Here is a 20,615-nt window from a genome sequence, read left to right on the forward strand (position 1 = left end):
GGGGGGGGGGGGCAGAAGATGGGGTGGACTAGCCCAGCTGTGTGAATGGGGGTGACAGTGGGCTTCTGTGACCACTCCCTGACCAAAGCGAGTTGGTTCTGATGGTGGGCTTTTAGGTGAAGTGACAGTCTGGGGGAAGCTGTCCCCAACCTTGTTTTTCAGTCATTAATCTTCCCCCTCCCTGAGTTGAAATGCCGCCCGCTCTGTCTCTGTGTCTCCACTGTTCTGTGAACCTATTCTGCACTGGACAGACCGGTCCTCTACTCACAGGGCAGCAGTCCTCCCACCTGGACTTCAGCCTGAGCCTCCTCCCGCCTCACTCCCACTGGAAGGGATTGTCCTCAACACTCAGACCTGGAGCCCCAGTGGGAGGTGAGCGTCTCACCCCATTGGTGAGCTGGAGAGAGAAACTGGACCCGGGCCTGTCCCCTACCCATCACTCCGACCTGGGGAGCTGGCGACATATGCAGGGCCAGCAGAGCTCTGCCTCCATCCTCTCAGGGTCCCCGTCGGACAGAGAGTGAAGCTGACGGTTTGTGAGTAGGAGAAAGGCCCACATTTAACTAATGCAAGTTTTACAGGGCGCAGGAGCCCTCCTGCAGGGGCAGTGGGAGCCAGCTGTGTGCGGGGTGGACGGAACAGTGGGCTGGGGAGAAGCCACAGAAGGACGCGGGCACTTGGACAATGAGAGCTGCTTTAACAAGTCCCTGGCAGACTTCTTCCAGTCTTAGTTTCTTGTCTTTGGGGACAGCAGGTCTGCTCACGTGGTGTTATAGTTAGATGTGAGGTGTCCCCTAAAAGCTCATGTGTGAAGCAATGCAAGGTTCACCAAGATCCGGCCACCGCGCCTAATCCAATCAGCGAACAGGTTCTGTGATGGGATTAACTGCGCAGGGGACTGGAGGTGGGAGGGGGTGGGCTTGGGGGCGTGGCTTTGGGATACTGTGTCTGATGGGCGGGGTCTCCCTCTCTGCTCTCTGATCATCATGTGAGCTGCTTCTCTTCAGCCTCACCTCAAGCCCCGAGGAAGGGAGCCTGCTGTCTGTGGATTGAGAACTCTTGAAATAGTGAGCCCCCAAATAAACTTTTTCTCCTCTAAAATTGTTCTTGTTCGGGTCTTTGAGTCACAGCAGTGAAAAACCCGACTAAAAGCCCATGGGAATTTCAGCTTCTGCTTCTAAGAAGCAGCATGAAGATCTGAGCTATTTGTCATTGCTCTTTTAAGCTGTTTTTCAACAGGGCTGGGGCGGCAGCTCAGTGGCAGAGCGCTGCCTAGCACATGTGAGGCACTGGGTTCAATCATGAGCACCACATAAAAGAAAACAAACAAAATAAAGGCGCTCTGTCCGTCTACAATTACAAAAAGTAATTAAGAGTCAATGCAACAGAGTGGTGTATTCTAGCTCCTTCCCTCCCATGCAGGGCTACTGTGGCAGGATGGGAAAGCCAGCCCGTCTCTAGGAATTTGTTTGTTTGTTAATAATACTTTTTTTGTTGTTACAATTGCAGTATTGGGGATTGCACTCAGGGTCTCATGCATGCTAGGCAAATTCTCTACCACTGAGCTACATCACCAGCCATTTTTAAAGTTTTTATTTTTTGAGACAGGGTCTGGCTAAGTTGCCCAGGCTGGCCTTGAACTTTCCATCCTCCTGCCTCAGCCTCTGGGGTAGCTAGGATTACCGGTGGGCCCAGCTTGATAGCACATTCCTTTTTAGTATTGAATAATATCCCATCATATAAATGGGCATTTCGTTATCCATTCACCTATTGAAGGACAAGTTGGTGGCTTTCAGTTTGGGGCAATTATGTTAATAAAACTGCTGAAAACATCAACATGTGGGGTTTTGTGTGGACCTAAGTTTTCAAGTCAGTGGGGTCCGTACCTGGGGGTGGGATTGCTGGGTCGTGTGGTGCAAGCAGGCTTCACTTTGTCGGAAGCGGCCAAACTTTTGGCCACACAGATGTCCTGTTTGTGTCCCCACCAGCAACGGGTAAGGGCTTTCATTGCCCCCTATCTTCAGCAGCTTTTGATAGTGCCAGCTTTTTCTGTCTTTCTTTCTTCCTTTTTTTTTTTTTGGTGGTGCTGGGAATTGAACCCGGAGCCTTGTGCATACGAGGCAGGCACTCTACCACCTGAGCTATATCTCCAACCCCCTCTTAGGGCTTTGAATTTGGACAAGGGAGAAGGGTATCAAGAGCCCCTTGAGGGGCTGGGGATGTGGCTCAAGCGGTAGCGCGCTCGCCTGGCATGCGTGCGGCCCGGGTTCGATCCTCAGCACCACATACAAACAAAGATGTTGTGTCCGCTGAAAACTAAAAAATAAATATTAAACTTCTAAAAAAAAAAAAAAGAGCCCCTTGAACACTGGTGTCCACTACTTCAAGTGTTGCTGTAAAGATCAAGTGACTTGGTTCTTATAAAGTCCAAACACAACTTGGAGCCTATGAGGTGCCTCGGATGGCGGTGGCAGTGATGTGGTGGGTCCGGCGCTGCCTGTTTCAACAGCTGGTGGAGTTAGCCTGGCTCATTGCTCGCCCTCTACAGGAATTCTCAAACTTCTAGATGAATCACTTCACTAGTTTTTAAATATACCATTGGGGTTTTATTAAATCATACCTGATTCAGAAAAAGAATGGGTGTTTTTATGACATAGGGTTTCTGATATAAAAATGAAAGCTTTGATTCTTAAAATCCAAGTCTTCCTTGACACCCCTATTCTTCACCTAGAATTCACACAATCTGGGCTGGGGCATAGCTCGGTGGCAAAGCACTTGCTTAGCACACACAAGGCCCTGGGTCCAACCCCAGCAGAGCAGAAAAAAAAAAAAAGAATTTATGTGATCCTTGCTAACTTCCTGACATTTTACATTTTTTAAAATAATGCTACTATGAATGAGACCTTTTCTTCACAGACATAGACTAATCAGTTGCTGTGTATCTGTGCCTTCATATCGGCCATTGATTTTCAAATATTATTTTTCTAGCCTCCTAAGTTTTTCTAATGATCTCTCTTTGCTTTTACAGGTAATAATCCAAAGGTAGAATTTTGCAGATGCATGTCCAACATTTGTCCCCCATATTTAGCTGTCTTGCCTAATGGCATGGGCTGTCCCCAGCTTAGCGATCAGCAGCAGCTGTGGCAGGAGAGTCCTGCCTTGGTCCTGCAGTTGATGCAAATACCTCTAGGTTTCCCCATGGTGTGTGACACTGGGTTCTGTATATTTTTCTGATTCTGTATCTATATTGAGGTCCTGGGGATTGAACCCAGGGGTGCTACCTCCCCAGTCCTTTTTTTTTCCTTAAGTTATCAGTGGACTTTAATTATTTATACATGGTGCTGAGAATCAAACCCAGTGCCTCCCACATGCTAGGCAAGCGCCTGCCACTGAGCTACAGCCTCAGCCCCCTAGTTCTTTTTATTTTGATTTTGAGATAGGTTCTCACTAAGTTCCAAGGCTGGGCTCAATCTTGTGACTCTTCCTGAGTCACTGGAATTATAGGTGTGTGCCACCATGCCTGGCTCATGTTTATATTTTTATCATCATTAAAACATAAAATGTATTTCTATTTTAGCTACTTTTTTCCCCCCAGTGCTGGGGATGGTCCCAGGATCTTCTGCATGCTAGGCAAGCAGTCTATAGTTAAGATATATCCCCAATCCCAAGTTGATTCTTAGTTTAATGAAGTCTTTTTCAAAATTAAGAATGGTTGTTAAGTTTTGTTTTGTTTGGGAACCAGGGATTGAACTCAGGGGCACTCGACCACTGAGCTACATCCCCAGCCCTGTTTTGTATTTTATTTAGAGACAGGGTCTCCCTGAGTTGCTTAGCGCCTTGCTTTTGCTGAGGCTCCCTTTGAACTCCTGATCTTCCTGCCTCAGCCTCCAGAGCCGCTGGGATTACAGGTTGTTAAGTTTTATTAAATACTTCCTTAGCATCCATCAAAATAATCACTTGCTGTTTCTCCCATAATCAGCACATTTGGTCAAATTATTAATTTTTCCAGTTTAGAAAACAAGGATCAAAGAGGTCAAATGACTTGCCCAAAGTCACACAGTAGGCAGGTGGCAAAGTTTGGCTCCTTTGACTTCATGCCCTTGTTCTTTTTTCTTTTTTCTTCCTCCTTTCTTTTCTTTTTTTTTTAAAAGAGAGAGAGAGAAGAGAGAGAATTCTAATATTTATTTTTCAGTCTTTGGCGGACACAACATCATTGTTTGTATGTGGTGCTGAGGATCGAACCTGGGCTGCACGCATGCCAGGCTACTGCTTGAGCCACATCCCCAGCCCTCTTCCTCCTTTCTTTAGGTCCTGAGGACCTTTCTTTAGGTCCTGCCTCTCGGGTACTAGACAAGAGCTCTACCACTGAGCGACATGCGCAGCCTATTTTTAAATTTTATTTTGAGATAGTGCCTTCATCTGTTGCTGAGACTGGCCTTAAACCTGTGATCCCGGTCTCCGAGCTCTGGGATCACAGGCATGCACCGCTGCACCTGGCAGAGCCTATGCTCTTTTTCCTGTCCCCTTGTAGCTCCTGGGACATCCCCAAACCCTTGGTCCCCTTCAAGCCCTCTTCAACCCTTGCCCAAAGACCTAGGAGCAGCTTAAAGCCACAGGAGACAAGCCCAGAGCCAGTGGGGGGCACTGGGCAGGCCAGGTGGTCACATGCCCCACCATTGGAGCAGCCGGATGGGTCAGGTCAGCCCAGCTCTGCCCACGACGCACCCGTATCCTGTGCCTCCGGCAGGTTGCAAAACACCTCCATAAAACCCAAAGGACAGAGTTCAGTGAACTTCTGGATCATTGGTCACAGGCTGGGCCCAACAGGTGTGCAGCAGGACAGCTGGGAGTCTGGCTCTGCTCCACAATGCGGAGATCTCAGCCCCCCCGGGGCCTGCCGAGCTTCAGCGGCAGCCTGATGCTCACCCCAGACCCCCCAGAGTGCTGATCTCACAGGCACCATCAGGAGTTACCCTGACCCCCTGGCCTGTGGGGATGTACTATCAGGACTGAGTTCCTCCTGACGACTCAACAGACCAGACCAGTCCAGAGTGGGGTCACGCAGGCCAAGGGCCTCCTAATAAATGGAGCCTTGAAGGAGTCGGTTTTCCAGAAACCAGAAGATTCACAGCAACTGAACAGAAGGGCCCAGATCACCTGAGCTGGTGACCGGAAGTCCCTTCTGTTTTCACTCTATGAGGAAAGGAACTTGGAAATGGCCAGTCCACCCTTTGATTCCTTCTCTCTGCTTGCTTCAGCCCGTCCTGCCCACAGAGCCCCCTCCCTGCTCAGCGTCGGGTCTGTTTTGCAACATGAGAAGCTACCCTCACTTACAAGTCGCTCATAAAGGCCATTTAGATCGTGAGGAGAATTTGACCTTGGCGCCATTGACCCACCTGTGGCCTGCAATTGAAATTCCCCTGGGGGCTGGGGATGTGGCTCAAGCGGTAGCAAGCTCGCCTGGCATGTGTGCGGCCCGGGTTCGATCCTCAGCACCACATACAAAGATGTTGTGTCTGCCGAAAACTAAATAAATAAATATTTAAAAAAAAAAAAGAAATTCCCCTGGGGCACCATCCAGTTCATTCAAGGAGCCTCAACAGAAATCCCATGGCCCCCAAAGCCCGCAATACTCACCCAACTGCTCCAGCAGCTGCCTTCTGCGCTTCTGTTGTCACCAGAGCCCTGGACCCCGACACACTCAGGGGGACATCTGCTTGCCTCCCAGCCCTACCTCATGCCTTGGGACTGAATGGTTCCAGAGGGACAGGGAGAGACAACAGGATGCAGAAGGCTGGGAGAGATCCCCTGGCCGCCCCTTGGTCCTTCTGTGGGGTCTCCAGCTGGATCTAGGAACCCAGCGGACGGATGTAGGCGCCAATTAACAAAAGCACCCAAGTGTGTATGTGTGTGTGTGAGTGTGTGTGTGTGTGTGTGGTACTGGGGATGTAACCCAGAAGCATGGAACCACATCCAGCTCTCTTTTTATGTTTTATTTAGAGAGAGGATCTCGCTAAATTGCTTGGGGCCTTGCTAAGATGCTGAGGCTGGCTTTGAACTTGTGATGCTACTGCCTCAGCCTCCTCAGCCACTGGGATCACAGGCATGAGGCTGGTAGCACTGAACTTTTATCAATTCCACATGCACATGGAGATCTTCACATGAGAGTGAAGCCCCCCAAAATGATGAAAACATGATACTTTTTACATTTTTGGACAAAAAGTAATAAAATCATGAAGGAATGATAGGGCAGATGGATACCTGGACTTGAGTAGTAAATTTTAGGTCTGGCATTAAGATGTGTAGGAGGGGGTGGGGGGTGGCGGCTTGTGGGAGGTAAAGGGTTGCTCAAGAGCCTCTTTTTTAAAAAAATATTTTTTTATGTTAAGGAACCTTATTTATTTATTTATTTATTTATTTATTTATTTATTTATATGTGTGCTGAGAATCGAGCCCAGTGCCTCACACATGCTACTCTACCACTGAGCCACCACCCCAGCCTGCTCCAGGAGAGCCTCTTTGTGCAGGGTCAGTTCCTCCCAGTCCCTGGGCTCTGGGCTCCAGGGCTCTTCTCCCGTCGTGGTATATGAGGGACATAGCTCCAGAGAGAATCCTGTGCCCTCTGCAGGTAGGAAATGATGGGCCAGGGGCTCTTTCTGAAGTTACAGTGGCTCAGAGCGGTTTCATCAAAACACCACCCTGGCCCATGTTGAGGTGGCAGGACCCTAACTCTAAGTGCATAGCCCTCAGAGTGCTGGGATTCCTTCACCCTGCAAATATGTCACCCCCAACCCCAAAACAAATGGAAAAGAAAAAAGAAAACAAACAAACCACCTATGACCTGTCTGAAAGTGTTTCAAGTGGAGGGATCAGAGCGGGGCCTGAGCAGCCAAGTGAAGTCGGCCCTGCAGGTGGCCTGGCAAGGGATGAGGATAGTGATGTCATTAGGAGCTAGGGTCCCCTGCCCTTGACTATGATTAGAATTTGAATCTTCTGGATTTCTGAGACCTCTGAGGTCACTGTGTGGCTATGTCCTCCCGTCACCTATTGGCCCTGCCAGTGAAAATAAATGGTGTGGGGAGGAAGCCCAGCTATCTGAAGGATAGAATCCCAGTTTGCACATAACAAAACCAACAAGTCCAGTGAGCTTTCTGGGGCCCCAGATCAGGTGGGGGGTGGAGGAGGATTCAGATGGGTTGATGGAGGCTGCCGCTTGAGGTGCTCGGTCATTCTCAAATCATCCACCTGGGGGCGCTGGTGGCCTTGGGCTGCCCTTGCAGCAGACAGATCAGGGCTGGGAGCTGGCTCTGAAGCTGTGGCAGGAGCTTGGCCGAGAACTCCCACCCAGGCAGACTGGACGTCTTCCTGCAGGGCCCACGACCCCTCCTGCTGCCCGGAGCCAAACTCACGCCATCCCCCAGGCTCACTCCTGCTCCACATCCATGCAGGAACCTGGGCAGACGCCAGGTGCCCCCTTGGCTCCCCTCACCCCCACCCAGCTGCCAGCCCTGAGTCGTGGAGGGTGGAAGGAAGGCAAGGCCTCGGGAGAGGGAGGCTCACACCTCGCAGGCCCAGAACGGGGCTGAGCAGCCTGCACCAGGCATGCTGGCCCCCCTGCCAGCCAGGCCCCAGCCACATTCCCCTCAAGCCTTCCAGAACTCCCCTTGTGTTCTCTCTGCTCTGAACCTGACCATGGCCTCACGGGGCGGCCAGTCCACCCCTCCTCCCTGGTGCCCCAGCCTCCTCTCACCCCTCTCTGAAGTCACCTCGTCTGGGCCTGATTCCCTGGGCTCTTCAGCTCCCCTTGACTGACCACCGTCCAGGGTGGGCCCAGGAGGCCTCCATGCAGTGCGTGGGGGGAATAGCGCAGGCTCCCCTGGTGGGAGGGGGGCGTCGGGAGAGGACAGAGGGGGCAGGACCTGGCGCTGGGGCCTAGGGTTGGGTCTCTCCTCCCAGCATCCCCAGCATGGCTGAACCCTGGGACTTGCCTTTCTACTAACCAGACTCAGGAAACTGAGCAGGCGCACGGAGCGCAAGTCCCCGGTGTCGGCCGATGGGCACGCCTGGGGGTCCCCTGCCCGGGGGAGCTGGCCGGGTGGCGGAGGCCTTGAACTGTAGGCCCCAGTGCATCCGATTTGGATGCAGGTTCACCAAGCAAGCCCTTCCTTGTCGCTGGTGTGGCCATGTCCCCCTGGGGAGTCCATTTGGTGCTATGTGGACCTGGCATTAACTAGTGCAGACTTCCATGGAGGGAAAGTTCCGGGTAGGTGCAGAAGCCACCTTTTAAGTCTCTCTCCACTCTTGTGGTTAGGCAGGGAGGAAACAACCGTTGGGTGCCCCAGCACCTCATGGGGTGTCCTAGAGGGTGACCGCCTCTGTGACATGGGCTATGTACCCTTATGTCCAGGGAAGAAGAGGTGTAGGCTGAGTCCGGCCTCCAATTGACAGTGGGACAGTGTCGTCGGCCTGGGATTTAATTACGTTATTGGCCTCGTGGGGCTTACCTTATGGTTACTTTTTATTTCTGGCAAGTGACGTGAATTTTCCACTGGTGGCATTTCTTAACACAGGCCTGCCTAGCCCCCTCCGTGGCAAAGGAGCCGAGCCCCCAGAGACTCAGGTGTCATTTGCAGATCTACGCTGCCCATAGGGGCCTCACTTGCAACATCTGGGGAGGGGGGCTGTTACCCCAGCCCTGCCTCATGCACAGGGCTGGTGCCTGGGTCCAGGGGGGCAGAAAGCCATCGGCCTGGAGTCTGGCGCCTCCCTCAGTGTCCCTCTTCCTTCTGACCTGGGTCTACTCCCTCTGTCCCCCACGCTGGAGGCTGTCATGAAGCAGAGTTCTTTGGTCTCACTGCGGGGGGTGGGGGGACCAGCAGGTGCCCATTACAGAAGGCGCTAGGTTGAATGGGAGCGCGGTGCTGGGGGTCCGTGATGCCTTGAACCATTGGCTTTAACTCGCATAGGTGACAGATTCTCATGATTCTATTGGTGGGGACCTCAGACCTCTCCTGGGAGCCTGGCAGCGACCTAAGACTGGACGACACCTCTTGCCTACCCCACCCCACGGGACAGTGCCGTCGCCCTCTGGGCTTGACTCTCTAAAGTGGAGATAGAGCCCTCCATGCCTTCAGAAGACCTGTCGACCCTGCAGCCGCCTTTGAAGCATCTGGCCTGTGGGGTTCAAGTTTATTTTCACAGAAACCATCCACCGCACTTTTTCTATTTGTTCTCGAGTTTCAGCAGCTTATGTAACAGTTAATTATAGTCAGGGGCACAATGGAGAGACGGGACAGGTGCAAACCGGTCTGGGGACAAACACCCTGGATATCAGCAAGCATAGGTGGGAGGGGTGGCCTGGAAAGGGACAAGCAGGAGCCCAGCTCCCTGTGGGCACAGAGGGTGAGGTGCCAACCAGCAGAGCAGAGCCTGCCTCTGTCCCCTGCAGGAACCCTGGAAATTCCCTCTTGTTCCCGTGCAGAGCAGCTGTCCCCGCGAGGCCAGTTCCCAGCAGACTGGGTCGACAGTGCACCCCCTGGTCCCCTCCCTCCTCCCTCCAGGATGTCCACCCTCCCAGATCGAGGGCCCTCTGTCCTATGGCCAAATCTTCGTGCCACATCTGGCCTTGAAAGCCTTTGGGAACCGATGAGCTGCCCTGAGGCTCGGGGCCCTGCTCTTCCCCTGCAGATCAGAGTTGGGACTAGGATGAAAAGAGAGGGGCCCTCAGGGGCAGAACTGAAGGGACACCAAGAGCAGTGATCCTAATCCAATTAAAGATGGCAGGAATTTTTTTTAAATAAAAATTTTTAAAAGGGATGGAGGAGTTGGTCAGTGGTAGATCCCTGCCCAGCACGTGGGAGGCCCTGGGCTCAAGTAATAGGCAGCAATAGGAGGCCGTGTGGGGTCAGAATCCCGTCTGTTGCTGAAGGACTGTGGAGTGACGTGGCTGCTTCTTTTTTTGTGGGAGGTACCAGGGATTGAACTCAGGGGCACTCATCACTGAACCACATCCCCAGCCCTGTTTTGTATTTTATTTAGAGACAGGGTCTCCCTGAGCTGCTTAGCTCCTTGCTTTTGCTGAGGCTGGCTTTGAACTCACGATCCTCCTGCCTCGGCCTCCTGAGCTGCTGGGATTACAGGCATGTACCACCACACCTGGCTCTTTTGTGTGTGTGTGTCAGTATTGAGGATTGAACCCAGAGGCACTTTGACACTAAGCTTCATCCCCGGTCATTCTTTATTTTTCATTTTGAGACAGAGTCTCCCTAAGTAGCTGAGGCTGGCTTTGAAGTTGGGATCCTCCTGTCTCAGCCTCCAGGCCACCGTGCCCAGCTTTTTCACCCGGCCAGTTTGGAAAACAGTTTGGTGGTTCCTGGGAAAGGTGGCCACAGAGCGTTTGAGCATTCCTAGGTGTGTGTCCAAGAGAAATGATGACACATGTCAACACCCTTGTTCACAGAAGCACTGTCCATAGCAGCTGCTCAGGAGCAACCCAGCCCCAAGGTGCCATGAGATGAAAGAAAGAGAAGCAGACAGATCCAGGATTGCAGAGTGCTACTTACTGGGGACTTACGGAAGGGTGGTCCTGGGAGGCAGCAAAACCAGTTGGATCCTGCAATCTGGGTCAGAAAGAGGGATGTAGAGTTAGGACAACGGTGACTTCATCCTGACTGAACATAACTGCTTCACCTTAAACAGTATCGAAGAACCAGGCGTATCCCAGGAGCCCGGGCCCAGTCGTAAGGCTCCACATACTACCGTGACGGTTTGGTCCCTTCATAGTTTGCTGGGAATCTATGCAGGAAACCCGACTGGGGTGACTCTGAGGCATCATTCATGGTGGTTGCCACTCAAGATGGCTGCAGTCACGTCAAGCGGAATCCATGCATTCATAGCCCATAGTGGAAACAACCTAAATATCCATGAGCCCATGAATACGTAGTACAGTCTATACCCATGGAGTGTTGGCTCCTAATATCATTCTCCAATTCTGCAATTAAAGGAGCCGAGATTGCTGGGAGAATGGCTGATTCTGGGAGTTTGGCAAGAAAGACCCAAAATGAGCCTGGAATATCTCGTGGGTCCAGAAACTAAGGAAGTGCTTAAACACACACACACACACACTATTAAAAGGCAAAAAACAACTGAAGGAACCTCCAGTAGCCAAAGATGGAACAGTCTGAGCCACAAATAGGTGCGGTGTTGGATTACAAGACTGTACACCATGAATCCATTCTGCTGGATAAGTAAGTGAATGGGAGAGAAGAGATGAGTCTCCCGTGAGAATGCAGGCTCGGCCTCAAGGTGGCCATGCATGCCCACTTCCTTCCAGGAGCACAGCTGGCTGGGTCCCATCAAGAACTCTCCATTGGGTGTGCACCATTATTATCCCCGTTTTACAGATGAGGAGACCGAGCCACAGAGAGGCCAAGCACTAGATCAATTGCTCAGGGCAACACAGCTAGGAAGCAGGGCATGTTTCTGCTCTTCCGCGGCAGATCTATCGCGATCCATCTGGCCAGTTCCCCCACCATGTTTCAAAATGGTGCACAAAAACACATAAACCATAAAAGAATAACAAATTGGGCTTTACCAAAATTAAGAAGCCAGCTTCAGGGCCGGGATGTGGCTCAGTGGGTGGAGTGCTGTGCCTGCCCAGCCTCAGCAAGGGCCTGGGTTTGATCCCAGAACGGGAAACAACAAAACAAACAAACAACTGTGAAATCCCAGCTTTCCCACTAACCGGGAGACTCCGGTGGACTTTGATTCTCTGTGCCTCCATTCTCATCTGTGAAATGGGGAGACCTGAGACTCAAGGTTCGTTCCATTTAACTATTATTGTGTTAAAAAAGACCCTCGATCCAGGCATGGTGGCTCACACCTGTAATCCCAGCGGCTCAGGAGGCTGAGGCAGGAGGATCACAAATTCAAAGCCAGCCTCAGCAACTTAGTGAGGCGAGACTCTGTCTCTAAATAAAATATAAAAAGTGCTGGGATGTGGCTCAGTGGTTAAGCACCCTTGGAATCAATTCCCCGGACCAAAAGAAGCCAAAAAACACTCTAAAACATAGTGGCACAAAACAACTATTTACTCATGTATCTGAAATTTGGACGGGGATTAATGGGGGTGGGAAGGGCGGGCGCTCTCTCTGCTCCAGGGTGCCAGGCAGGTAGCTCAGTGGGGCACCAGGATCTGCTCAGGTGGCTGGCGGGTTGGTGCTGGTATTGGCTGGGAGCCAGGAGCGCAGGGTTGAGGCCCTGTCCCTCTCTCCTCATGGGGTTCTCTCCAGGATGCGTGGGCTTCTTCACGGCATGGTGGCTGGATTTCAAGAGCCGATGTCCCAAGAGACAGAAAGTGCAAGCCACCAATTCCTCACAGCCAGAAAAAAGGCACAGACACTTGTGACACACTCTATTAGCCAAGCACAGAGCTCAGATTCAAGAAGAGGGGATGGCAGACCCCAATTCTTTTTTGTGTGTGTGTGTGTTGCTGAGGATTGAACCCAGGGCCGTGTGCATGTGAGGCAAGCCCTCTACTAACCGAGCTACATCCCAGCCCTAGCAGGCCCCCAATTCTCTTGATAGATAGGATGACAAAGTCCCCCCTTCAGTACTGGGGGTTGACCCTCCGGAGCACTCTACCACCGAGCTCCACCCTGTACTTTTTATTTTTTATTTTTTGAGACAGGGACTTGCTAAGTTTCCCACGCTGTCCTTGAACTTGTGATCCTCCTGCCTCAGCCTCCCGAAACTGGGATTACAGGTGTGCGTCCTCACCCTTGGCTAGCATGTCAAAGATTTACAGACATGATTTTAAGCTGCCATAAGTTGCTGTGGGGATTAAGTCAACACGTATACAGTCTCAAGGGATCACCCCTCATTTGGAAGGGCCCTTCAGAGGAAGACACCTGGCAGATGTGGCTCAGCCGTGGGAGTGTGGTGAAGCTGGCGTTACAGCACCAGGGCCAACCCACGTGGCAGCTGCTGCTCAAGAAGCCAAGCTCACTTCTGCCTCAGGGCCTTTGCACTTTCTGTCCTCACCTCCTTCAGGTCCCTGCTTTCATGTCACCACCTCAGGAAGCCCCCCACCCCCCCACACCAGCTCCTATAAAATAGTTGTCCCCACTCCATGGCCCCTTGCCCTGCTCTGCCTTTCCTTCCACTTGACATTACATGTTTCTTTCTCACTTTTCTTGTTCACTCTGTTCTTCCACACTAGAATGTCAGCTACAGCCATTCAAGGACATTTTTGTGTGTGTGTGTGTCTGGTTTTTTTTTTTTTTTTTGGCACTGGAGATTGAACTCAGGGGCACTCGACCACTGAGCCACATCGCCAGCCCTATTTTGTATTTTATTTAAAGACAGGGTCTCACTGAGTTGCTTAGTGTCTTGCTTTGGCTGAGGGTGGCTTTGAACCTCATGATCCTCCTGACTCAGCCTCCCGAGCCTCCGGGATCACAGGTGTGCACCACCAGGCCTGGCTCCATTTTGGTCACAGCTGTACCCCTAGCACCTAACATAGTCAGTGGTCAGTAAAGAAACGTGGAATGAGTAAATCTGGTGGTGGTAGCTCAAGTCCTGGGGAAAACAGGGGGCCCGTGGGAGGCCTCCTATTGATCTCACCCCCCAGTGAGGGGCCTGGGTCTGCCACTCCTCCTCTGCTCCTGGGCTTGGTGTGTGTGTCTCTGCAACTGTGCCTCGTTCATCTCAGAGCTCCCAGGGCACACGGACCCTCAGGTGATGGTGATTCTTGTCTAATTTCCACCTGTCCACAGAGCCAGCTTTGACCTGGCTCCTCAGTTCATCCTCCCCACGTCCCTCTGAGATGAATGTGACGTCATGGCCCCAGTTAACAGACGTGACCCAGAGAAGAAGGTGGCTGGCCCAGGCCAGAGCTTTGGAATCTCCAGACTCCTGCTTCTCAGGAAGAAGGCACAGGAGAATAACCGACCGTGCCGGGAACCTCCAGAGACGCTGAGAAATCAGGGACCCTCATCTCCAGGCTGACACCAGGGCCTGCTGGGAGCCGGCTCAACAAGCTGGGATTGGTCACAAGAAGCCAGAGTCAAGCGAGAGCAAGACCATTTCAAACAGGGCGCCAGCAGGATAGGTTCCTCCAGGGCGGGCCCCGTCCTCCAGCCAGGTTTTTGCAACCTTTGCTCCCTCTGAGCTCTGACCTAGGTTCTAGGCGATGATCACCTCCATTGGCCAAGAGAACAAAGGCCCAGAGAGAGGAGTGATTGGCCCAAGGTCAACGGTGTGAGCCAGGACTTGAAGTCTGGCCTGGGAAGGAGACTATTATGGGGGTGACCCAGAGCATGCCCCCGCCACCCACCGTCCAGTGGCTAACAGCAAGTGGAAGCCCAGATGCAGAATTCCAGGAGCCGGCGGCCAGGGTGCAGAAATGAGTAGATTCCTGTCCAGCTGCGCGCCCTTGGCCAGGCTTCCCCTTCTCGGACCTTGGCCTTGCCTTAGGGCCAGGGATGCCCTGGATGGGATGGGGTGCTTGCTCAGCCGCTCGGCCGGCCCAGCGCTGGTTCCCGGCCCCGTGGGTCCTGGCCCGATTCCTCCTGCCCCGAGGGTCTGGCTCCTCCAGGCCGGGAGGCTTTGATGCCGCTGATGAGAAGCGCTGATAGGATTCCCACACAGCTCACCCGCGGGCGCCCGTTCCTGTCTCAACAAGACCAGCTCTGCTTGCTCAGAGATTGCACCAGGATACACTGTGGGGCTTCAAAAGAGCCCTGGTGACAGCCTGGGTGACTCTGGAGGCAGCTTCGCTGTCCCAGCCCCCCCTCCCTTCCCAGACAGCAGGTGCCACAGTCCTGCCCTTGATGCCTGGGTCTGGCATTAGCGAGACCTCCCCAGGTGCACCTCCCTTTCCGTCCTTCCTCCCATCTCCACCTCACCAGGGCCCCAGGGAACTTACACGTTAGCTCAGCCGGGCAGGGCCCAGCTGGGGGTGTGCATGGGGCAGGATGGTGAGCTTCTCCTTGCTTCCCCTGCAAGGGGTTGGGGACCCTAGGGTCTCACGGGCTTTTCTTGCAGCAGAAATGACATTGGGGAGGGGTGATTGGGGGCAGGAACCAGAAACACGGCCCCTCCAGGAGATCCTTCACAGCCCACCACCCAGACATTTGAAGTTTGAGTGGAATCTTGCTGCATCGGTATGTCCCAAGACATATATATTTTTTAACTTTTTATTTTATTTATTTATTTATATGTGGTGCTAAGGATCAAACCCAGCGCCTCTCATGTGCTAGGCGAGTGCTCTACCGTGCTGAGCCACAACCCCAACCCCCCAAGCCATATTTGGGACATACTTATACTAAAGCCCTATTCTTTATTTAATTGACAGTATGTCCTGTATTTTTAATTTTTATTTATTATTATTATTATTGGGGGGGTACCAAGGGTTGAACTCAGGGGCACTCAATCACTGAGCCAAATCCATGGCCCTATTTTGTATTTTATTTAGAGACAGGGTCTCACTGAGTTGCTTAGTGCCTTGCCATTGCTGAGGCTGGCTTTGAACTCTCCATCCTCCTGCCTCAGCCTCCCGAGCTGCTGGGATCACAGACAAACACCACTGCACCCGGTATCCTGTATTTTTTTATACTAAGCATAGCAACATGATTCCTGTACCTCTAACCAGCACCTGGGGGACTGCTTGGGGTAGGGAAGTTCCAACTCAGGCACCACAATCTGCCCTGGAATTCTGCCTACAAGCCTCTTTCCCCAACCCCAGTGTCCATGGAGAGGCTGAGCCCAGAGACTCCTGGGGGAATCATGTCACCCTAACTCTCTGCTCCCTGGGATTTCTCTGCCTGCCACCCCAGCCCCTCCTAAAGACTAAGTGCCTGAGTTGGGATTCCAGGCCCACATGCCTGAGGAGAGAAGAGTTTGTAGGAATGGCTGTTCTTCGCCTCACAGCAGGACCTTGAGGGACTCGGGTCAGGGTCTCCTCTCCCCTTCCTCCAGAGCAGTATAAACCACGTTCTGATGACGGATTCAGGGAGGATCACCAGGACTTTCACGGGTCAACCGTCCGCGAACGTTGGCTAGGTCTGCACAGAGGGAGCACTCGCTTCCGGGGTGCTCCCAAGCCATGGCGGAAGGCCACCCCAGGAGGTGCCTGCCAGAAACACTGACCTCAACAAACGCAGACACGAGCCGCTGGGGAGCCCTCGCCAACCTGTGAACGAGAAAGATGCCCGCAGCCAGGCTCCAGAGAGGAGACTTTTTGGAATACTGGAGATTGAGGACCCTCATATCTCCCCTTGAAAAATCATATACAAAATTCTTCCTCAGGTGAGAGGGTCTCTGAAGGCCAGAGCCAACCGGCTGCCCACAAGGCGGCTTGTTGCCAACGGAGCTCTTTCTTTCCGTCACTCTGCCTCTGGTTTCCTTGATTCCACTGGCAGCAGTGACTGAACCCCGTGTGACTACAAAAGTAAAGGGTCACCTTACCGTGGGAGAGCTGGCAGGCGCCACCAACAGTGGAGCAGCTGACATCACACCTCCTGCTCTGATCTGCCTCCAGATTAAAGTGGACTAAAGACACCTGCCAAATAACTGCAGGTCCCCCCTGAGATAGGCAAAGAAGAGCTAGAAAGAGCACCCTGGGGCTGCTGCCGCCATCAACAGGTTCTGCAGAGGAGACCATGGGGTCGCAGCCTCGTAAAAATGTCCCGAATTTGACAGTTACACATTGGTCTGAGGCTTCGTGGGTGGAATCGAATATTTTTCCAGCGACTCTTTCATGGTTTCCGAAGAGCAAATAGGAGATAGGGAAATCGGAGGAAGGCCAGGGAGGAGGGCGGGAGAGTAGTGATTAATCTAATTGTCCCACTGTACTTTTCTTGCAGTTTCTCTGTACACTGAATATTGTTCCAAACCAAAAGTTTGGGGAGCACACATTGCTAATAAAATAGCAAAAGTAGAGGGGGCTTGCCAAGCGCCTGTGATCCCAGTGACTCAGCAAGCTGAGGCAGGAGGATCCCAAATTGGAGGCCAGCCTCTGCAACTTACCCTGTCCCAAAATTAAAAAAAAAAAAACAAAAAGGACCTGGGATGTAGCTCAGGGGTAGGGCACCCCTGAATTCAATCCCTAGTACGAGGGAGTAGAGGGGTGAAAGAGAAGTAGAAGAGGGCTTATTAAATTAAATTTGGCTTAAAGCTGCCTCTAGAGGTAGTAAATTGTAACCTGAATTAATAGGTAAACAAACTGCAACCTGAGAGCATGTTCTTGTAATGAACAGCCAGGTCTCAGCCAATCATAGAAGCAGAGTTTTCAGCCAACCACAGGCTTCGCACCACCAGAACAGGTCCAAATGAGGGTACGGCAACTGACACCGATCAGGTTATTCCAGCAGGCGGCCTCTTTCTGTGTGTAACTACTGTCTGCCTTCGTGACACTCTGACTGGTTTAGGGTGCTGCCCGATTCACAAATTTGCTTTAAAAAAGACTGCTAAATTCAAATTGTGGATGTGGATGTGGTTCCCTAGTAGAGCATTTGCCTGTCAGGCTTGAGGCTCTGGGGTTGATCCTCTGCACTGGGGAAAAGAGAGAGGGAGGGGGAGAGAGAGAGAGAGAGAGAGAGAGAGAGAGAGAGCCAGAAGGTTTTCTTTTAACAGGCCTTAAGACCTTGCGGTCTGCCTGACCTTCCTTAAACAGGACACTCTGGTCACACAGTGAGCAGCAGCGGCAGCAGCGCAGAGATGGCCTGCCCTTGCCCTACTAGCTACAAACACAAGGCCTCAGCCCTGAGTTTGGGCCCCAAGAACAGGAGGGGGACACCTAATCAGTGTCACCATTTCCTTTCCTTAGTCCCTCAGGCTGCCCACGGGCAGCTCCGTGTCTACTGTGATGTGACCAAAATACCTGACAAGAACGACTTCGCTTTGGTTCAGGGTTTCAGAGCCTCAGTCCATGGTGGGCTGACCCCAGCGCTCAGAGCCTCAGGTGAGGCAGGAGATCACGGTGAAGCACACGGAGATACAAGGCCCCCGAGCTCATGGCAGCCAGGATGGAGAGAAGTGGGGAGAGAGAAAGAGAGAGAAGAGGAAAGAAAAGGAAGGAAAGGGCCAGGAACAAGATACAGTCCCAAGGACACACCCCCTGTGACCTACGCCCCCCCCATGCCACCGCCTGCCTACAGTTCCCACTCCCCCCCCACATTCAAAACATTTACCCATCAGATGAGTTAATCTGCGGATGAAGTTACAGACCTCATGATCCAATCGTTCACAAAAGCCCCACCCCTGCGTCGCGGCCAAGTCTTCAACACAAGTGCTTTTGGGGGGTCTGGCTGAAAGATCCAGCCCACCCTCTCCACAGGTACTGGACCCCAACTTCCCTCCACCTGCTCCACCATCACTTCTGGAAATAGCTCCACCTACCCAGGTGCAGGCAGGATCAAACAGGAGGGAAGAGAAACAGGGACAGGGATTGTAACAACGTCCCCTGGAGAGCAAAAGTCCTGGCGCCTCACTCAGCCATTGCACAACTACTCAAACCCAGGAGGCAACTCTTGGGAGCGAGGCTCGGATTGATGATCAGACATGACACACACTCTTGGGCCCATCCCTTGCCAGGGCTGGAGGCAGCCAGAAGACAGAATTGCCGGGTCTGGGGACCAAGCCAGCTGGAGGGTGTGGGCAGTGAGGGGCCTCTGGTGACTCATGATCTTCACGGCACAGAGGTCACAGCAACTGTCCTGACCACAGGGCACCCCACTCAGACAAAATCCGCCTCCTGTTTCAGCCTCAGTGTCCACCATCGTCCACTTGTGTGCACCTGCTCTGCCTTCCGGAGTTCACGTGGGGACGTGGTCCTGGAGCACACACAGCTTGTCGACAGCCGACGTCGGCGTGGGGACAGGCAGGAATGGCGGTCACTTTCTATGAGAGGCTCAGATGTATCTAGGGGTGAAATCTCCTTTTGCCCTTTGCCTATTGCAATGATGCCAGAGACAGAACCCGTTACAGCTTCCTCGGCGTTCACTTTACATACAGAAACAATTCTGAAGAGGCTCAACCGCATAAATGAGAAAAATGATGGGCAGTGAATACGATTTTTTTTCTAGTACCAGGGATTGAACCCAGGGGCACTTAACCATAGAGCCACATGCCCAGCCCTTTTTATATTTTATTTAGAGACAGGCTCTTGCTGAGTTGCTCAAGGCCTCCCTAAGTTCCTGAGGCTGGCTTTAAACTTGTGATCCTCCTGCCTTAGCCTCCTGAGCTGCTGGGATTACAGGCCTGCACCACGAATTAATATGATCTTAGGACAGTCAGTAATGAAACCAAGGGAAAATCGAAATAAAACCACTAGCTTCACTTTAAGAGTCACTTATTTTGGAGGCCGTGCCAGCTAACGATGTACTATCAGGCTTGCACTAGCTTTGCTGTGTAGATGACACCTCTGAAATATGGGTCATGACGATGGTTGCCTAGGTTACTCTTTAGGGAGTTGATGCCTGCTATTATTGAAACCCCCAATCTTTTATCTGGGCCTGTACAGTTGTCCAGTGGGTGACTTTTTGACCTCAGAGGGTTTGATGTTCCACCCTCTAATGGAGCTATCACCTCTATTTTATGAACATGTGTCCTATGAAGAGCTATGAGATTGATTATGCAAATGCAGAACACTGATTTCTTCTTCTTCTTCACAGTGCAGGATATCAAACCCAGGGCATCGCACATACTAGGTATGCACTCTACCCCTGAGCCGCACCCCAGCCCTCCCTGCTTCTTTACCCCATAAATATCCTCAAACTTGATCCTTCAGGAGGCAAATTGGAGCCTTGGTCTCCCATCTCCACGTACTCAGCCACTTTGTGAATAAGCCTTTCTCTTTCCCAATGATAATCATTTCATTGATTGGCATACTGTGTGGCAGGCAGAACAGGCCTGGTTTGGGAATGGGGACAGAGTGACAACTTTAGTCTAAAAATACATATAACAATGTAAATGACCACACAAGGCAGACAAATGGATGGATTCCACCCTGGCTCTCATTTTGTAGCGTCGTTTGCTGGACTGGCACGTGTACCTTAACCTGAACGCACTTAAGTCTTGTTTATTAGGTGCCTCGGGGTGCTGAGTCTTTCAGGGAAGAGTGTGGTGGGAATTTGTCACAGCTTGTAAAAATGATGGAGAGAAAATCAAGTCAGTCCCTTCCAAATGTCACAGAAACTCCAACATAACACCTGTTCACATTATTAATCCAGATGTAATAAGGAAATGAAGACCTGATGATCCTGGGACATGAGGAGCCTCAGACAAGGCTCTGTGGCCTAGAAAGCACCCTAGCAAGGTGCTAAAGCCACATGCTAAGACCAAGCAGCTCTGTGCTACTCCAGGCAGGCAGTGGACTCCTAAGCAGCCAGGCCCCAGCCCTAAGGAGCCTAGAGTTCACTAGGGGGTGGTGCGCGTGGGCCAGACCCTCCGAGGGAACACGCAGGGTGACTTCAGATAAATGCCCAGTGGTACAGAGATGGCTGTGGAGAGGTGCTGCGACACTAAGGATCAGGGCAGCCCTGGTGGAGCAGGGGCCATACGACCTGACCCCTGAACAAGGCTCAAGGGGAGGCCCGAGGCACCTGGGCCGCGGT

At 52.2% G+C, this 20,615-nt stretch overlaps 1 protein-coding gene and 1 long non-coding RNA gene across 2 annotated transcripts in view; one reads left to right on the forward strand and one right to left on the reverse strand.

Annotated features, from left to right (window-relative positions):
- Positions 1–20,124, forward strand: part of LOC125616808 — a 35,637-nt gene extending 15,513 nt beyond the window's left edge. The window contains exons 2-3 of the mRNA XM_048803049.1: positions 7,514–7,522; positions 20,114–20,124. The gene's annotated coding sequence lies outside the window, so the exon portion shown is untranslated. The remainder of the gene's footprint in view (positions 1–7,513; positions 7,523–20,113) is intronic.
- Positions 10,176–11,530, reverse strand: LOC125616812. Its single transcript, XR_007347568.1, has 2 exons — positions 10,563–11,530; positions 10,176–10,406 (listed from the first exon to the last, which is right to left on the reverse strand). It is a non-coding gene; the product is annotated as an uncharacterized LOC125616812 (long non-coding RNA).
- Positions 20,125–20,615: the final 491 nt, after the last annotated feature.

This window comes from Marmota marmota, unplaced genomic scaffold (genome assembly GCF_001458135.2).
Source record: "Marmota marmota marmota unplaced genomic scaffold, marMar, whole genome shotgun sequence".
NCBI classification, from domain to species: domain Eukaryota; kingdom Metazoa; phylum Chordata; class Mammalia; order Rodentia; family Sciuridae; genus Marmota; species Marmota marmota.